A 16,586-nucleotide genomic window follows, 5' to 3' on the forward strand; every position below is an offset into this window, starting at 1 on the left:
TTCTCCCGGCGATGGAGGCCTCCGCGGCCGAGGAAATTGTCATTGGTGATTTTGCATGTTAAATTAACATGTGTATTAACACAGGCTTGGAGAAGCAAGCCTGCGGGACTCTGCAATACATTGAGCGGGGAGCCAGAAAATTCTGGCGGCGACCGAGGCCTCCGCGGCCGGGAGAACTCTCGGCGCTCGGGCTCCGCGTGTACCCGCGGCAAGGTCCATTTTGGGTTATATAGGGGGTAGTGGTGTCCCGAGGGGTAAAAATTAACATGTTAAATACAGCTTCCAGGCAATAGAGAAATGTCTCGGCGACGGAAGGCACCACTACCCGGCGAATTCCCGCCCCTCGGAATCCGTGCGCCAGCCTATAATAGCGAATCGGGACTTAGAAAAAATTCGAGCAGGGAGCCAGAAAATTCTGGCGGTGACCGAGACCTCCGCGGCCGAGGAAATGGTCATCGGTGATTTTACATGTTAAATTAACATGTGTATTAACACTGGCTGGGAGAAGCAAGCCTGCGGGACTCTGCAATATATTGAGCGGGGAGCCAGAAAATTCTGGCGGCGACCGAGGCCTCCGCGGCCGGGATAATAATCCTTGGTAATTTTACATGTTAAATTAACATGTGTATTAACACATGCTGGGAGAAGCAGGCATTCTGGACTTTGAAAAATTTCGAGCAGGGGCCGGAGAAATTCTCCCGGCGACCGAGGCCTCCGCGGCCGGGAGAACTCTCGGCGCTCGGGCTCCGCGTCTACCCATGGGGAGCGGGCAGCCAGAAAATTCTGGCGGCGACCGAGGCCTCCGCGGCCGAGGAAAAGGTCATTGGTAATATTACATGTTAAATTAACATGTGTATTAACACATGCTGGGAGAAGCAGGCATTCTGGACTTTGAAAAATTTCGAGCAGGGGCCGCAGAAATTCTCCCGGCGACCGAGGCCTCCGCGGCCGGGAGAACTCTCGGCGCTCGGGCTCCGCGTCTACCCATGGGGAGCGGGCAGCCAGAAAATTCTGGCGGCGACCGAGGCCTCCGCGGCCGAGGAAATGGTCCTTGGTGATTTTACATGTTAAATTAACATGTGTATTAACACAGGCTGGGAGATGCAGGCATTCTGGTCTTAGAAAAATTTCGAACAGGGGCCGGAGAAATTCTCCCGGCGGCCGAGGCCTCCGCGGCCGGAAGAACTCTCGAAAACCACCTCGTTCGTGGTTGTTTGCCGTGCGGGGCGAATCGGGAAATCTAGCAAATAGCTGAAGACATTCTCCCGGCGATGGAGGCCTCGGCGGCCGGGAAAAACGCCCGCGCTCGGGCGTTGCGCGCCCCCTTGGCAAGGCCCATTTTGGGTTATATAGGGGGTAGTGGTGTCCCGAGGGGAAAAAATTAACATGTTAAATACTGCTCCCAGGCAATTGTAAAATGTCTCGGCGACGGAAGGCACCACTACCCGGCATATTTACGCCCCTCGGACTCCGTGCGCCAGCCTGTAATAGCGAATCGGGACTTAGAAAAAAAATTCGAGCAGGGAGCCAGAACATTTTCCCGGCGATCGAGGCCTCCGCGGCCGAGGAATTTGTCATTGGTGATTTTGCATGTTACATTAACATGTGTATTAACACAGGCTTGGAGAAGCAAGCCTGCGGGACTCTGCAATACATTGAGCGGGCAGCCAGAAAATTCTGGCGGCGACCGAGGCCTCCGCGGCCGGGGAAATAATCCTCTGTAATTTTACATGTTAAATTAACATGTGTATTAACACAGGCTTGGAGAAGCAAGCCTGCGGGACTCTGCAATACATTGAGCGGGGAGCCAGAAATTTCTGGCGGCGACCGAGGCCTCTGCGGCCGGGATAATAATCCTTGTTAATTTTACATGTTAAATTAACATGTGTATTAACACAGGCTGGGAGAACTAGGCATTCTGGACTTTGAAAAATTTCGAGCAGGGGCCGGAGAAATTCTCCCGGCGACCGAGGCCTCCGCGGCCGGGAGAACTCTCGGCGCTCGGGCTCCGCGTCTACCCATGGGGAGCGGGCAGCCAGAAAATTCTGGCGGCGACCGAGGCCTCCGCGGCCGAGGAAAAGGTCATTGGTAATATTACATGTTAAATTAACATGTGTATTAACACATGCTGGGAGAAGCAGGCATTCTGGACTTTGAAAAATTTCGAGCAGGGGCCGGAGAAATTCTCCCGGCGACCGAGGCCTCCGCGGCCGGGAGAACTCTCGGCGCTCGGGCTCCGCGTCTACCCATGGGGAGCGGGCAGCCAGAAAATTCTGGCGGCGACCGAGGCCTCCGCGGCCGAGGAAATGGTCCTTGGTAATTTTACATGTTAAATTAACATGTGTATTAACACAGGCTGGGAGAAGCAGGCATTCTGGACTTTGGAAAATTTCGAGCAGGGGCCGGAGAAATTCTCCCGGCGACCGAGGCCTCTGCGGCCGGGAGAACTCTCGGCGCTCGGGCTCCGGGTGTACCCGCGGCAAGGCCCATTTTGTGTTATATAGGGGGTAGTGGTGTCCCGAGGGGGAAAAAATTAACATGTTAAATACTGCTTCCAGGCAATAGGAAAATGTCTCGGCGACGGAACGCACCACTACCCGGCGAATTCCCGCCCCTCGGACTCCGTGCGCCAGCTTGTAAGAGCGAATCGGGACTTGGAAAAAATTTTATCGGGGAGCCAGAAAATTCTCCCGGCGATCAAGGCAATCACCGCCGGGAGAATTTTTTCTAGCTAACCGATTGAAATTTTCAAAGTACCAATTGCCTCGAAAACAACCACGAACGTAAAACAACCACGAACGGAAAACAACCACGAACGACAACAACCACGAACGACAACAACCACGAACGACAACAACCACGAACGGAAAACAACCCCGAACGACAACAACCACGAACGCACAACAACCACGAATGAAAACAACCACGAACGGTAAACAACCACGAACGAAAACAACCACGAACGAAAACCACCTCGTTCGTGGTTGTTCGCCTTGTGGGGCGAATCGGGACATCATGCAAATAGCTGGAGACATTCTCCCGGCGATCGAGGCCTCGGCGCCCGGGAAAAATGCCCGCGCTCGGGCGTTGTGGGCACCCATTGCATGGCCCATTTTGGGTTATATAGGGGGTAGTGGTGTCCCGAGGGGGAAAAAATTAACATGTTAAATACTGCTCCCAGGCAATTGTAAAATGTCTCGGCGACGGAAGGCACCACTACCCGGCATATTTCCGCCCCTCGGACTCCGTGCGCCAGCCTGTAATAGCGAATCGGGACTTAGAAAAAATTCGAGCAGAGAGCCAGAAAATTCTCCCGGCGATGGAGGCCTCCGCGGCCGAGGAAATTGTCATTGGTGATTTTGCATGTTAAATTAACATGTGTATTAACACAGGCTTGGAGAAGCAAGCCTGCGGGACTCTGCAATACATTGAGCGGGGAGCCAGAAAATTCTGGCGGCGACCGAGGCCTCCGCGGCCGGGAGAACTCTCGGCGCTCGGGCTCCGCGTCTACACATGGGGAGCGGGCAGCCAGAAAATTCTGGCGGCGACCGAGGCCTCCGCGGCCGAGGAAATGGTCCTTGGTGATTTTACATGTTAAATTAACATGTGTATTAACACAGGCTGGGAGAAGCAAGCCTGCGGGTCGCTGCAATATATTGAGCGGGGAGCCAGAAATTTCTGGCGGCGACCGAGGCCTCCGCGGCCGGGGAAATAATCCTCGGTAATTTTACATGTTAAATTAACATGTGTATTAACACAGGCTTGGAGAAGCAAGCCTGCGGGACTCTGCAATACATTGAGCGGGGAGCCAGAAATTTCTGGCGGCGACCGAGGCCTCTGCGGCCGGGATAATAATCCTTGGTAATTTTACATGTTAAATTAACATGTGTATTAACACAGGCTGGGAGAACTAGGCATTCTGGACTTTGAAAAATTTCGAGCAGGGGCCGGAGAAATTCTCCCGGCGACCGAGGCCTCCGCGGCCGGGAGAACTCTCGGCGCTCGGGCAGCGCGTCTACCCATGGGGAGCGGGCAGCCAGAAAATTCTGGCGGCGACCGAGGCCTCCGCGGCCGAGGAAAAGGTCATTGGTAATATTACATGTTAAATTAACATGTGTATTAACACATGCTGGGAGAAGCAGGCATTCTGGACTTTGAAAAATTTCGAGCAGGGGCCGGAGAAATTCTCCCGGCGACCGAGGCCTCCGCGGCCGGGAGAACTCTCGGCGCTCGGGCTCCGCGTCTACCAATGGGGAGCGGGCAGCCAGAAAATTCTGGCGGCGACCGAGGCCTCCGCGGCCGAGGAAATGGTCCTTGTTGATTTTACATGTTAAATTAACATGTGTATTAACACAGGCTGGGAGAAGCAAGCCTGCGGGACTCTGCAATACATTGAGCGGGGAGCCAGAAAATTCTGGCGGCGACCGAGGCCTCCGCGGCCGAGGAAATGGTCCTCAATGATTTTACATGTTAAATTATCATGTGTATTAACACAGGCTGGGAGAAGCAAGCCTGCGGGACTCTGCAATACATTGAGCGGGGAGCCAGAAAATTCTGGCGGCGACCGAGGCCTCCGCGGCCGGGGAAATAATCCTCGGTAATTTTACATGTTAAATTAACATGTGTATTAACACAGGCTGGGAGAAGCAGGCATTCTGGACTTTGAAAAATTTCGAGCAGGGGCCGGAGAAATTCTCCCGGCGACCGAGGCCTCCGCGGCCGGGAGAACTTCGGCGCTCGGGCTCCGCGTGTACCCGCCGCAAGGCCCATTTTGGGTTATATAGGGGGTAGTGGTGTCTCTGGAGGGAAAAAATACACGGTAAATATTGCAGCCAGAGCCTATGGCAATCTGTTGGCGACCGAGGCCTCCACACGCCGGCAAATTTTCGGCTCTCGGACTGTGTGTATTCCACTGGAGACAGGCCTGCGGGACTCTGTAATATATTGAGCCGGGAGCCAGAAAATTCTGGCGGCGACCGAGGCCTCCGCGGCCGGGGAAATAATCCTCGGTAATTTTACATGTTAAATTAACATGTGTATTAACACAGGCTGGGAGAAGCAAGCCTGCGGGTCGCTGCAATATATTGAGCGGGGAGCCAGAAAATTCTGGCGGCGACCGAGGCCTCCGCGGCCGGGGAAATAATCCTCGGTAATTTTACATGTTAAATTAACATGTGTATTAACACAGGCTTGGAGAAGCAAGCCTGCGGGACTCTGCAATACATTGAGCGGGGAGCCAGAAAATTCTGGCGGCGACCGCGGCCTCTGCGGCCAGGGAAATAATCCTCGGTAATTTTACATGTTAAATAACCATGTGTATTAACACAGGCTGGGAGAAGCAAGCATGCGGGACTCTGCAATATATTGAGCAGGGAGCCAGAAAATTCTGGCTGCGACCGAGGCCTCTGCGGCCGAGGAAATGGTCATTGGTAATTTTACATGTTAAATTAACATGTGTTTTAACACAGGCTGGGAGATGCAGGCATTCTGGACTTAGAAAAATTTCGAGCAGGGGCCCGAGAAATTCTCCCGGCGACCGAGGCCTCTGCGGCCGGGAGAACTCTCGAAAACCACCTCGTTCGTGGTTGTTTGCCGTGCGGGGCGAATCGGGAAATCTAGCAAATAGCTGAAGACATTCTCCCGGCGATGGAGGCCTCGGCGGCCGGGAAAAACGCCCGCGCTCGGGCGTTGCGCGCCCCCTTGGCAAGGCCCATTTTGGGTTATATAGGGGGTAGTGGTGTCCCGAGGGGAAAAAATTAACATGTTAAATACTGCTCCCAGGCAATTGTAAAATGTCTCGGCGACGGAAGGCACCACTACCCGGCATATTTACGCCCCTCGGACTCCGTGCGCCAGCCTGTAATAGCGAATCGGGACTTAGAAAAAAAATTCGAGCAGGGAGCCAGAACATTTTCCCGGCGATCGAGGCCTCCGCGGCCGAGGAATTTGTCATTGGTGATTTTGCATGTTAAATTAACATGTGTATTAACACAGGCTTGGAGAAGCAAGCCTGCGGGACTCTGCAATACATTGAGCGGGCAGCCAGAAAATTCTGGCGGCGACCGTGGCCTCCGCGGCCGGGGAAATAATCCTCTGTAATTTTACATGTTAAATTAACATGTGTATTAACACAGGCTTGGAGAAGCAAGCCTGCGGGACTCTGCAATACATTGAGCGGGGAGCCAGAAATTTCTGGCGGCGACCGAGGCCTCTGCGGCCGGGATAATAATCCTTGGTAATTTTACATGTTAAATTAACATGTGTATTAACACAGGCTGGGAGAACTAGGCATTCTGGACTTTGAAAAATTTCGAGCAGGGGCCGGAGAAATTCTCCCGGCGACCGAGGCCTCCGCGGCCGGGAGAACTCTCGGCGCTCGGGCTCCGCGTCTACCCATGGGGAGCGGGCAGCCAGAAAATTCTGGCGGCGACCGAGGCCTCCGCGGCCGAGGAAAAGGTCATTGGTAATATTACATGTTAAATTAACATGTGTATTAACACATGCTGGGAGAAGCAGGCATTCTGGACTTTGAAAAATTTCGAGCAGGGGCCGGAGAAATTCTCCCGGCGACCGAGGCCTCCGCGGCCGGGAGAACTCTCGGCGCTCGGGCTCCGCGTCTACCCTTGGGGAGCGGGCAGCCAGAAAATTCTGGCGGCGACCGAGGCCTCCGCGGCCGAGGAAATGGTCCTTGGTGATTTTACATGTTAAATTAACATGTGTATTAACACAGGCTGGGAGAAGCAGGCATTCTGGACTTTGGAAAATTTCGAGCAGGGGCCGGAGAAAATCTCCCGGCGACCGAGGCCTCTGCGGCCGGGAGAACTCTCGGCGCTCGGGCTCCGGGTGTACCCGCGGCAAGGCCCATTTTGTGTTATATAGGGGGTAGTGGTGTCCCGAGGGGGAAAAAATTAACATGTTAAATACTGCTTCCAGGCAATAGGAAAATGTCTCGGCGACGGAACACACCACTACCCGGCGAATTCCCGCCCCTCGGACTCCGTGCGCCAGCTAGTAAGAGCGAATCGGGACTTGGAAAAAATTTTATCGGGGAGCCAGAAAATTCTCCCGGCGATCAAGGCAATCACCGCCGGGAGAATTTTTTCTAGCTAACCGATTGAAATTTTCAAAGTACCAATTGCCTCGAAAACAACCACGAACGTAAAACAACCACGAACGGAAAACAACCACGAACGACAACAACCACGAACGACAACAACCACGAACGACAACAACCACGAACGGAAAACAACCCCGAACGACAACAACCACGAACGCACAACAACCACGAATGAAAACAACCACGAACAGTAAACAACCACGAACGAAAACAACCACGAACGAAAACCACCTCGTTCGTGGTTGTTCGCCTTGTGGGGCGAATCGGGACATCATGCAAATAGCTGGAGACATTCTCCCGGCGATCGAGGCCTCGGCGCCCGGGAAAAATGCCCGCGCTCGGGCGTTGTGGGCACCCATTGCATGGCCCATTTTGGGTTATATAGGGGGTAGTGGTGTCCCGAGGGGGAAAAAATTAACATGTTAAATACTGCTCCCAGGCAATTGTAAAATGTCTCGGCGACGGAAGGCACCACTACCCGGCATATTTCCGCCCCTCGGACTCCGTGCGCCAGCCTGTAATAGCGAATCGGGACTTAGAAAAAATTCGAGCAGAGAGCCAGAAAATTCTCCCGGCGATGGAGGCCTCCGCGGCCGAGGAAATTGTCATTGGTGATTTTGCATGTTAAATTAACATGTGTATTAACACAGGCTTGGAGAAGCAAGCCTGCGGGACTCTGCAATACATTGAGCGGGGAGCCAGAAAATTCTGGCGGCGACCGAGGCCTCCGCGGCCGGGAGAACTCTCGGCGCTCGGGCTCCGCGTCTACACATGGGGAGCGGGCAGCCAGAAAATTCTGGCGGCGACCGAGGCCTCCGCGGCCGAGGAAATGGTCCTTGGTGATTTTACATGTTAAATTAACATGTGTATTAACACAGGCTGGGAGAAGCAAGCCTGCGGGTCGCTGCAATATATTGAGCGGGGAGCCAGAAATTTCTGGCGGCGATCGAGGCCTCCGCGGCCGGGGAAATAATCCTCGGTAATTTTACATGTTAAATTAACATGTGTATTAACACAGGCTTGGAGAAGCAAGCCTGCGGGTCTCTGCAATACATTGAGCGGGGAGCCAGAAATTTCTGGCGGCGACCGAGGCCTCTGCGGCCGGGATAATAATCCTTGGTAATTTTACATGTTAAATTAACATGTGTATTAACACAGGCTGGGAGAACTAGGCATTCTGGACTTTGAAAAATTTCGAGCAGGGGCCAGAGAAATTCTCCCGGCGACAGAGGCCTCCGCGGCCGGGAGAAATCTCGGCGCTCGGGCAGCGCGTCTACCCATGGGGAGCGGGCAGCCAGAAAATTCTGGCGGCGACCGAGGCCTCCGCGGACGAGGAAAAGGTCATTGGTAATATTACATGTTAAATTAACATGTGTATTAACACATGCTGGGAGAAGCAGGCATTCTGGACTTTGAAAAATTTCGAGCAGGGGCCGGAGAAATTCTCCCGGCGACCGAGGCCTCCGCGGCCGGGAGAACTCTCGGCGCTCGGGCTCCGCGTCTACCAATGGGGAGCGGGCAGCCAGAAAATTCTGGCGGCGACCGAGGCCTCCGCGGCCGAGGAAATGGTCCTTGTTGATTTTACATGTTAAATTAACATGTGTATTAACACAGGCTGGGAGAAGCAAGCCTGCGGGACTCTGCAATACATTGAGCGGGGAGCCAGAAAATTCTGGCGGCGACCGAGGCCTCCGCGGCCGAGGAAATGGTCCTCAATGATTTTACATGTTAAATTAACATGTGTATTAACACAGGCTGGGAGAAGCAAGCCTGCGGGACTCTGCAATACATTGAGCGGGGAGCCAGAAAATTCTGGCGGCGACCGAGGCCTCCGCGGCCGGGGAAATAATCCTCGGTAATTTTACATGTTAAATTAACATGTGTATTAACACAGGCTGGGAGAAGCAGGCATTCTGGACTTTGAAAAATTTCGAGCAGGGGCCGGAGAAATTCTCCCGGCGACCGAGGCCTCCGCGGCCGGGAGAACTTCGGCGCTCGGGCTCCGCGTGTACACGCCGCAAGGCCCATTTTGGGTTATATAGGGGGTAGTGGTGTCTCTGGAGGGAAAAAATACACGGTAAATATTGCAGCCAGAGCCTATGGCAATCTGTTGGCGACCGAGGCCTCCACACCCCGGCAAATTTTCGGCTCTCGGACTGTGTGTATTCCACTGGAGACAGGCCTGCGGGACTCTGTAATATATTGAGCCGGGAGCCAGAAAATTCTGGCGGCGACCGAAGCCTCCGCGGCCGGGGAAATAATCCTCGGTAATTTTACATGTTAAATTAACATGTGTATTAACACAGGCTGGGAGAAGCAAGCCTGCGGGTCGCTGCAATATATTGAGCGGGGAGCCAGAAAATTCTGGCGGCGACCGAGGCCTCCGCGGCCGGGGAAATAATCCTCGGTAATTTTACATGTTAAATTAACATGTGTATTAACACAGGCTTGGAGAAGCAAGCCTGCGGGACTCTGCAATACATTGAGCGGGGAGCCAGAAAATTCTGGCGGCGACCGCGGCCTCTGCGGCCAGGGAAATAATCCTCGGTAATTTTACATGTTAAATAACCATGTGTATTAACACAGGCTGGGAGAAGCAAGCATGCGGGACTCTGCAATATATTGAGCAGGGAGCCAGAAAATTCTGGCTGCGACCGAGGCCTCTGCGGCCGAGGAAATGGTCATTGGTAATTTTACATGTTAAATTAACATGTGTTTTAACACAGGCTGGGAGATGCAGGCATTCTGGACTTAGAAAAATTTCGAGCAGGGGCCCGAGAAATTCTCTCCGGCGACCGAGGCCTCCGCGGCCGGGAGAACTCTCGAAAACCACCTCGTTCGTGGTTGTTTGCCGTGCGGGGCGAATCGGGAAATCTAGCAAATAGCTGAAGACATTCTCCCGGCGATGGAGGCCTCGGCGGCCGGGAAAAACGCCCGCGCTCGGGCGTTGCGCGCCCCCTTGGCAAGGCCCATTTTGGGTTATATAGGGGGTAGTGGTGTCCCGAGGGGAAAAAATTAACATGTTAAATACTGCTCCCAGGCAATTGTAAAATGTCTCGGCGACGGAAGGCACCACTACCCGGCATATTTACGCCCCTCGGACTCCGTGCGCCAGCCTGTAATAGCGAATCGGGACTTAGAAAAAAAATTCGAGCAGGGAGCCAGAACATTTTCCCGGCGATCGAGGCCTCCGCGGCCGAGGAATTTGTCATTGGTGATTTTGCATGTTAAATTAACATGTGTATTAACACAGGCTTGGAGAAGCAAGCCTGCGGGACTCTGCAATACATTGAGCGGGCAGCCAGAAAATTCTGGCGGCGACCGAGGCCTCCGCGGCCGGGGAAATAATCCTCTGTAATTTTACATGTTAAATTAACATGTGTATTAACACAGGCTTGGAGAAGCAAGCCTGCGGGACGCTGCAATACATTGAGCGGGGAGCCAGAAATTTCTGGCGGCGACCGAGGCCTCTGCGGCCGGGATAATAATCCTTGGTAATTTTACATGTTAAATTAACATGTGTATTAACACAGGCTGGGAGAACTAGGCATTCTAGACTTTGAAAAATTTCGAGCAGGGGCCGGAGAAATTCTCCCGGCGACCGAGGCCTCCGCGGCCGGGAGAACTCTCGGCGCTCGGGCTCCGCGTCTACCCATGGGGAGCGGGAAGCCAGAAAATTCTGGCGGCGACCGAGGCCTCCGCGGCCGAGGAAATGGTCCTTGGTGATTTTACATGTTAAATTAACATGTGTATTAACACAGGCTGGGAAAAGCAAGCCTGCGGGACTCTGCAATATATTGAGCGGGGAGCCAGAAAATTCTGGCGGCGACCGAGGCCTCCACGGCCGGGGAAATAATCCTCGGTAATTTAACATGTTAAATTAACATGTGTATTAACACAGGCTTGGAGAAGCATGCCTGCGGGACTCTGCAATACATTGAGCGGGGAGCCAGAAAATTCTGGCGGCGACCGAGGCCTCTGCGGCCGAGGAAATGGTCATTGGTAATTTTACATGTTAAATTAACATGTGTATTAACACAGGCTGGGAAAAGCAAGCCTGCGGGACTCTGCAATATATTGAGCGGGGAGCCAGAAAATTCTGGCGGCGACCGAGGCCTCCACGGCCGGGGAAATAATCCTCGGTAATTTAACATGTTAAATTAACATGTGTATTAACACAGGCTGGGAGAAGCAGGCATTCTGGACTTTGAAAAATTTCGAGCAGGGGCCGGAGAAATTCTCCCGGCGACCGAGGCCTCCGCGGCCGGGAGAACACTCGGCGCTCGGGCTCCGCGTGTACCCGCGGCAAGGCCCATGTTGGGTTATATAGGGGGTAGTGGTGTCCCGAGGGGGAAAAAATTAACATGTTAAATACAGCTTCCAGGCAATAGAAAAATGTCTCGGCGACGGAAGGCACCACTACCCGGCGAATTCCCGCCCCTCTGACTCCGTGCGCCAGCCTGTAATAGCGAATCGGGACTTAGAAAAAATTCGAGCAGGGAGCCAGACAATTCTGTCGGCGACCGAGGCCTCCGTGGCCGGGGAAATAATCCTCGGTAATTTTACATGTTAAATTAACATGTGTATTAACACAGGCTTGGAGAACCAAGCCTGCGGGACTCTGCAATACATTGAGCGGGGAGCCAGAAAATTCTGGCGGCGACCGAGGCCTCCGCGGCCGGGGAAATAATCCTCGGTAATTTTACATGTTAAATTAACATGTGTATTAACACAGGCTTGGAGAACCAAGCCTGCGGGACTCTGCAATACATTGAGAGGTGAGCCAGAAAATTCTGGCGGCGACCGAGGCCTCCGCGGCCGAGGAAATGGTCCTCGGTGATTTTACATGTTAAATTAACATGTGTATTAACACAGGCTGGGAGAAGCAAGCCTGCGGGACTCTGCAATATATTGAGCGGGGAGCCAGAAAATTCTGGCGGCGACCGAGGCCTCCACGGCCGGGGAAATAATCCTCGATAATTTAACATGTTAAATTAACATGTGTATTAACACAGGCTGGGAGAAGCAGGCATTCTGGACTTTGAAAAATTTCGAGCAGGGGCCGGAGAAATTCTCCCGGCGACCGAGGCCTCCGCGGCCGGGAGAACTTCGGCGCTCGGGCTCTGCGTGTACCCACCGCAAGGCCTATTTTGGGTTTTATAGGGGGTAGTGGTGTCTCTGGAGGGAAAAAATACACGGTAAATATTGCAGCCAGAGCCTATGGCAATCTGTTGGCGACCGAGGCCTCCACACCCCGGCAAATTTTCGGCTCTCGGACTGTGTGTATTCCACTGGAGACAGGCCTGCGGGACTCTGTAATATATTGAGCCGGGAGCCAGAAAATTCTGGCGGCGACCGAGGCCTCCGCGGCCGAGGAAAAGGTCATTGGTAAAATTACATGTTAAATTAACATGTGTATTAACACAGGCTGGGAGAAGCAGGCATTCTGGACTTAGAAAAATTTCGAGCAGGGGCCCGAGAAATTCTCCCGGCTACGAGGCCTCCGCGGCCGGGAGAACTCTCGGCGCTCGGGCTCCGCGTCTACACATGGGGAGCGGGCAGCCAGAAAATTCTGGCGGCGACCGAGGCCTCCGCGGCCGAGGAAATGGTCCTTGGTGATTTTACATGTTAAATTAACATGTGTATTAACACAGGCTGGGAGAAGCAAGCCTGCGGGTCGCTGCAATATATTGAGCGGGGAGCCAGAAATTTCTGGCGGCGACCGAGGCCTCCGCGGCCGGGGAAATAATCCTCGGTAATTTTACATGTTAAATTAACATGTGTATTAACACAGGCTTGGAGAAGCAAGCATGCGGGACTCTGCAATATATTGAGCAGGGAGCCAGAAAATTCTGGCTGCGACCGAGGCCTCTGCGGCCGAGGAAATGGTCATTGGTAATTTTACATGTTAAATTAACATGTGTTTTAACACAGGCTGGGAGATGCAGGCATTCTGGACTTAGAAAAATTTCGAGCAGGGGCCAGGGAAATTCTCCCTGCGACCGAGGCCTCCGCGGCCGGGAGAACTCTCGAAAACCACCTCGTTCGTGGTTGTTTGTCGTGCGGGGCGAATCGGGAAATCTAGCAAATAGCTGAAGACATTCTCCCGGCGATGGAGGTCTCGGCGGCCGGGAAAAACGCCCGCGCTCGGGCGTTGCGCGCCCCCTTGGCAAGGCCCATTTTGCGTTATATAGGGGGTAGTGGTGTCACGAGGGGAAAAAATTAACATGTTAAATACTGCTCCCAGGCAATTGTAAAATGTCTCGGCGACGGAAGGCACCACTACCCGGCATATTTACGCCCCTCGGACTCCGTGCGCCAGCCTGTAATAGCGAATCGGGACTTAGAAAAAAAATTCGAGCAGGGAGCCAGAACATTTTCCCGGCGATCGAGGCCTCCGCGGCCGAGGAATTTGTCATTGGTGATTTTGCATGTTAAATTAACATGTGTATTAACACAGGCTTGGAGAAGCAAGCCTGCGGGACTCTGCAATACATTGAGCGGGCAGCCAGAAAATTCTGGCGGCGACCGAGGCCTCCGCGGCCGGGGAAATAATCCTCTGTAATTTTACATGTTAAATTAACATGTGTATTAACACAGGCTTGGAGAAGCAAGCCTGCGGGACTCTGCAATACATTGAGCGGGGAGCCAGAAATTTCTGGCGGCGACCGAGGCCTCTGCGGCCGGGATAATAATCCTTGGTAATTTTACATGTTAAATTAACATGTGTATTAACACAGGCTGGGAGAACTAGGCATTCTGGACTTTGAAAAATTTCGAGCAGGGGCCGGAGAAATTCTCCCGGCGACCGAGGCCTCCGCGGCCGGGAGAACTCTCGGCGCTCGGGCTCCGCGTCTACCCATGGGGAGCGGGCAGCCAGAAAATTCTGGCGGCGACCGAGGCCTCCGCGGCCGAGGAAAAGGTCATTGGTAATATTACATGTTAAATTAACATGTGTATTAACACATGCTGGGAGAAGCAGGCATTCTGGACTTTGAAAAATTTCGAGCAGGGGCCGGAGAAATTCTCCCGGCGACCGAGGCCTCCGCGGCCGGGAGAACTCTCGGCGCTTGGGCAGCGCGTCTACCCATGGGGAGCGGGCAGCCAGAAAATTCTGGCGGTGACCGAGGCCTCCGCGGCCGAGGAAATGGTCCTTGGTGATTTTACATGTTAAATTAACATGTGTATTAACACAGGCTGGGAGAAGCAGGCATTCTGGACTTAGAAAAATTTCGAGCAGGGGCCGTTGAAATTCTCCCGGCGACCGAGGCCTCCGCGGCCGGGAGAACTCTCGGCGCTCGGGCTCCGCGTGTACACGCGTCAAGGCCCATTTTGGGTTATATAGGGTGTAGTGGTGTCTCTGGAGGGAAAAAATACACGGTAAATATTGCAGCCAGAGCCTATGGCAATCTGTTGGCGACCGAGGCCTCCACACCCCGGCAAATTTTCGGCTCTCGGACTGTGTGTATTCCACTGGAGACAGGCCTGCGGGACTGTGCAGTATATTGAGCGGGGAGCCAGGAAAATCTCCCGGCGACCGAGGCCTCCGCGGCCGAGGAAATGGTAATTGGTGGTTTTGCATGTAAAATTAACATGTGTATTAACACAAGCTGGGATGAGAGGAATTTGGCGGCGACCGAGGCCTCCTCACCCCGGCAAAATATCAGCTACCGGGCTCTGCATATTCCTACAGAAGCAGGCCTGCAGGACTCTGCAATATATTGAGCGGGAACCAGAAAATTCTGGCGGCGACCGAGGCCTCCGCGGCCGAGGAAAATTGTCATTGGTGGTTTGCATGTAAAATTAACATGTGTATTAACACAAGCTGTGACCAGAGGAATTTGGCGGCGACCGGGGCCTCCACACCCCGGCAAAATATCAGCTACCGGGCTCTGCTTATTCACATTCAAGCAGGCATTAGGGACTCTGAAAAGTTTCGGGCGGGGAGCCAGAAAATTCTCCCGGCCACAGAGCCCTCCCTCCCGAGAGTCTGTGTAAATGCCTGTTATACAGGCCCCATGAATTCCAGCCTTATAGGTTATTTTAAGTCTCCGTTCGTGGTTGTTCGTAAACAACTGCGATTCGGGATTTTGACCTATTTCCTATGATCATGTTCCCGGAAGTTAGCCAGCCTCTTTCAGTCAAAATCTCATATTTTGGGTACCTTTGTGAACCCATCGATAGGCCCATTTTGGGTATATTAGGGGGACATGCAATCGGGAAAAATTGGAATTATTTGCAATATGGAAAGAATATGTACATAAATGAAAAGGGAGTCCCCCCGAGTTTTCTCGCCCTATATATATTGCAAAAATATCCAATTAATTATTGTGGAACCTGTAGCACCTTTCTATGAAGCAGAATTAACATTACAGAACGGTTTGAATGCTACCACCTCAGTTTCTCTACAATGCATTGGATTTCAAAGAGGTGAATTACTGTGGATGGTACTGTTGTATGGCTAACAAATCGTCTGGGAAACAATGCAGAATTAAATTAAGAAGGTTGTATGTTTTCTGTTACATGGTGGAGGTGCCCTCTAGTACACAGTAAAATGTTTTGTGGACTGCAGCTCCTTGAGGAATTAATTCAGTATGGGTCTTGTAGTGGTCTGAAAGTGGATGATGAAAAAGAATGTATAATGGTATTCAGAGCACCTCGCGGTGAAGCGGACATGCTACCTCAAAATGCTTGATTGATTCATGCCCAGTTCCCCCAAGAAGCGGTACATTGAAAAAATTGATTTACTTTGTGGATGATACTAGCAAATACTATCCGCTGGGGGAAGTAAGCAGAAATTTGGTGGTCGTATGTTTGTTACATGGTAGAGGTGCTTTCTAGTACACAATGAAATGCTTGGTGTACCGCTGCTCCTTGAAGAATTAATTCCATATGGGTCTAGCCGTGGTCTTAACTGTGAACACGAAGAACTATCTAAAGTGGCCTATCTGTCTGAACTGCAATACACAAGCTGCGAGCCAATGCTATACCTTTCTCAGGTAACGAGCTCTTGTGCGGCGATTCGATTGGATGCGAAATGGTGGGGAACGCGTGTCCGGTCGTCTTAACCAAGTAATGGTTCCCCTCTGTTAACAATGAAATGTTTGATGGATCGCAGCTCCCTGAGAGACAAGTTTCAAAGGGGTTAGTCGCGGTCTTCAATCCTGGCCAAGGTGCAGTCACCATCTATAAGAGATACCTGCTTTACTGAAGGGTAGCAAGAGTTCCCTTGCCCGCATGTTGCTCCGTGGGGGTATATCAGTATAAAGGTAGAAGAAGCCATGATCGGAGCTTCGGTGGATGAGATTGGCGGAGAAGACATGTTCTTGTCTATCTGGTAGATCAGGGGGGTGGCAGCTGATCCGGAGAAAGCAAGCGGACTCCCGATGTTCCGTCGACTCCCAATGTACACTTGAAACATGCACATTTGGGTGGCGAGGGGGCGTTGTGGCCATCCGAAAACATGTCT

Source organism: Bacillus rossius, unplaced genomic scaffold (assembly GCF_032445375.1).
Source record: "Bacillus rossius redtenbacheri isolate Brsri unplaced genomic scaffold, Brsri_v3 Brsri_v3_scf539, whole genome shotgun sequence".
In the NCBI taxonomy this organism is placed as follows: Eukaryota; Metazoa; Arthropoda; class Insecta; order Phasmatodea; family Bacillidae; genus Bacillus; species Bacillus rossius.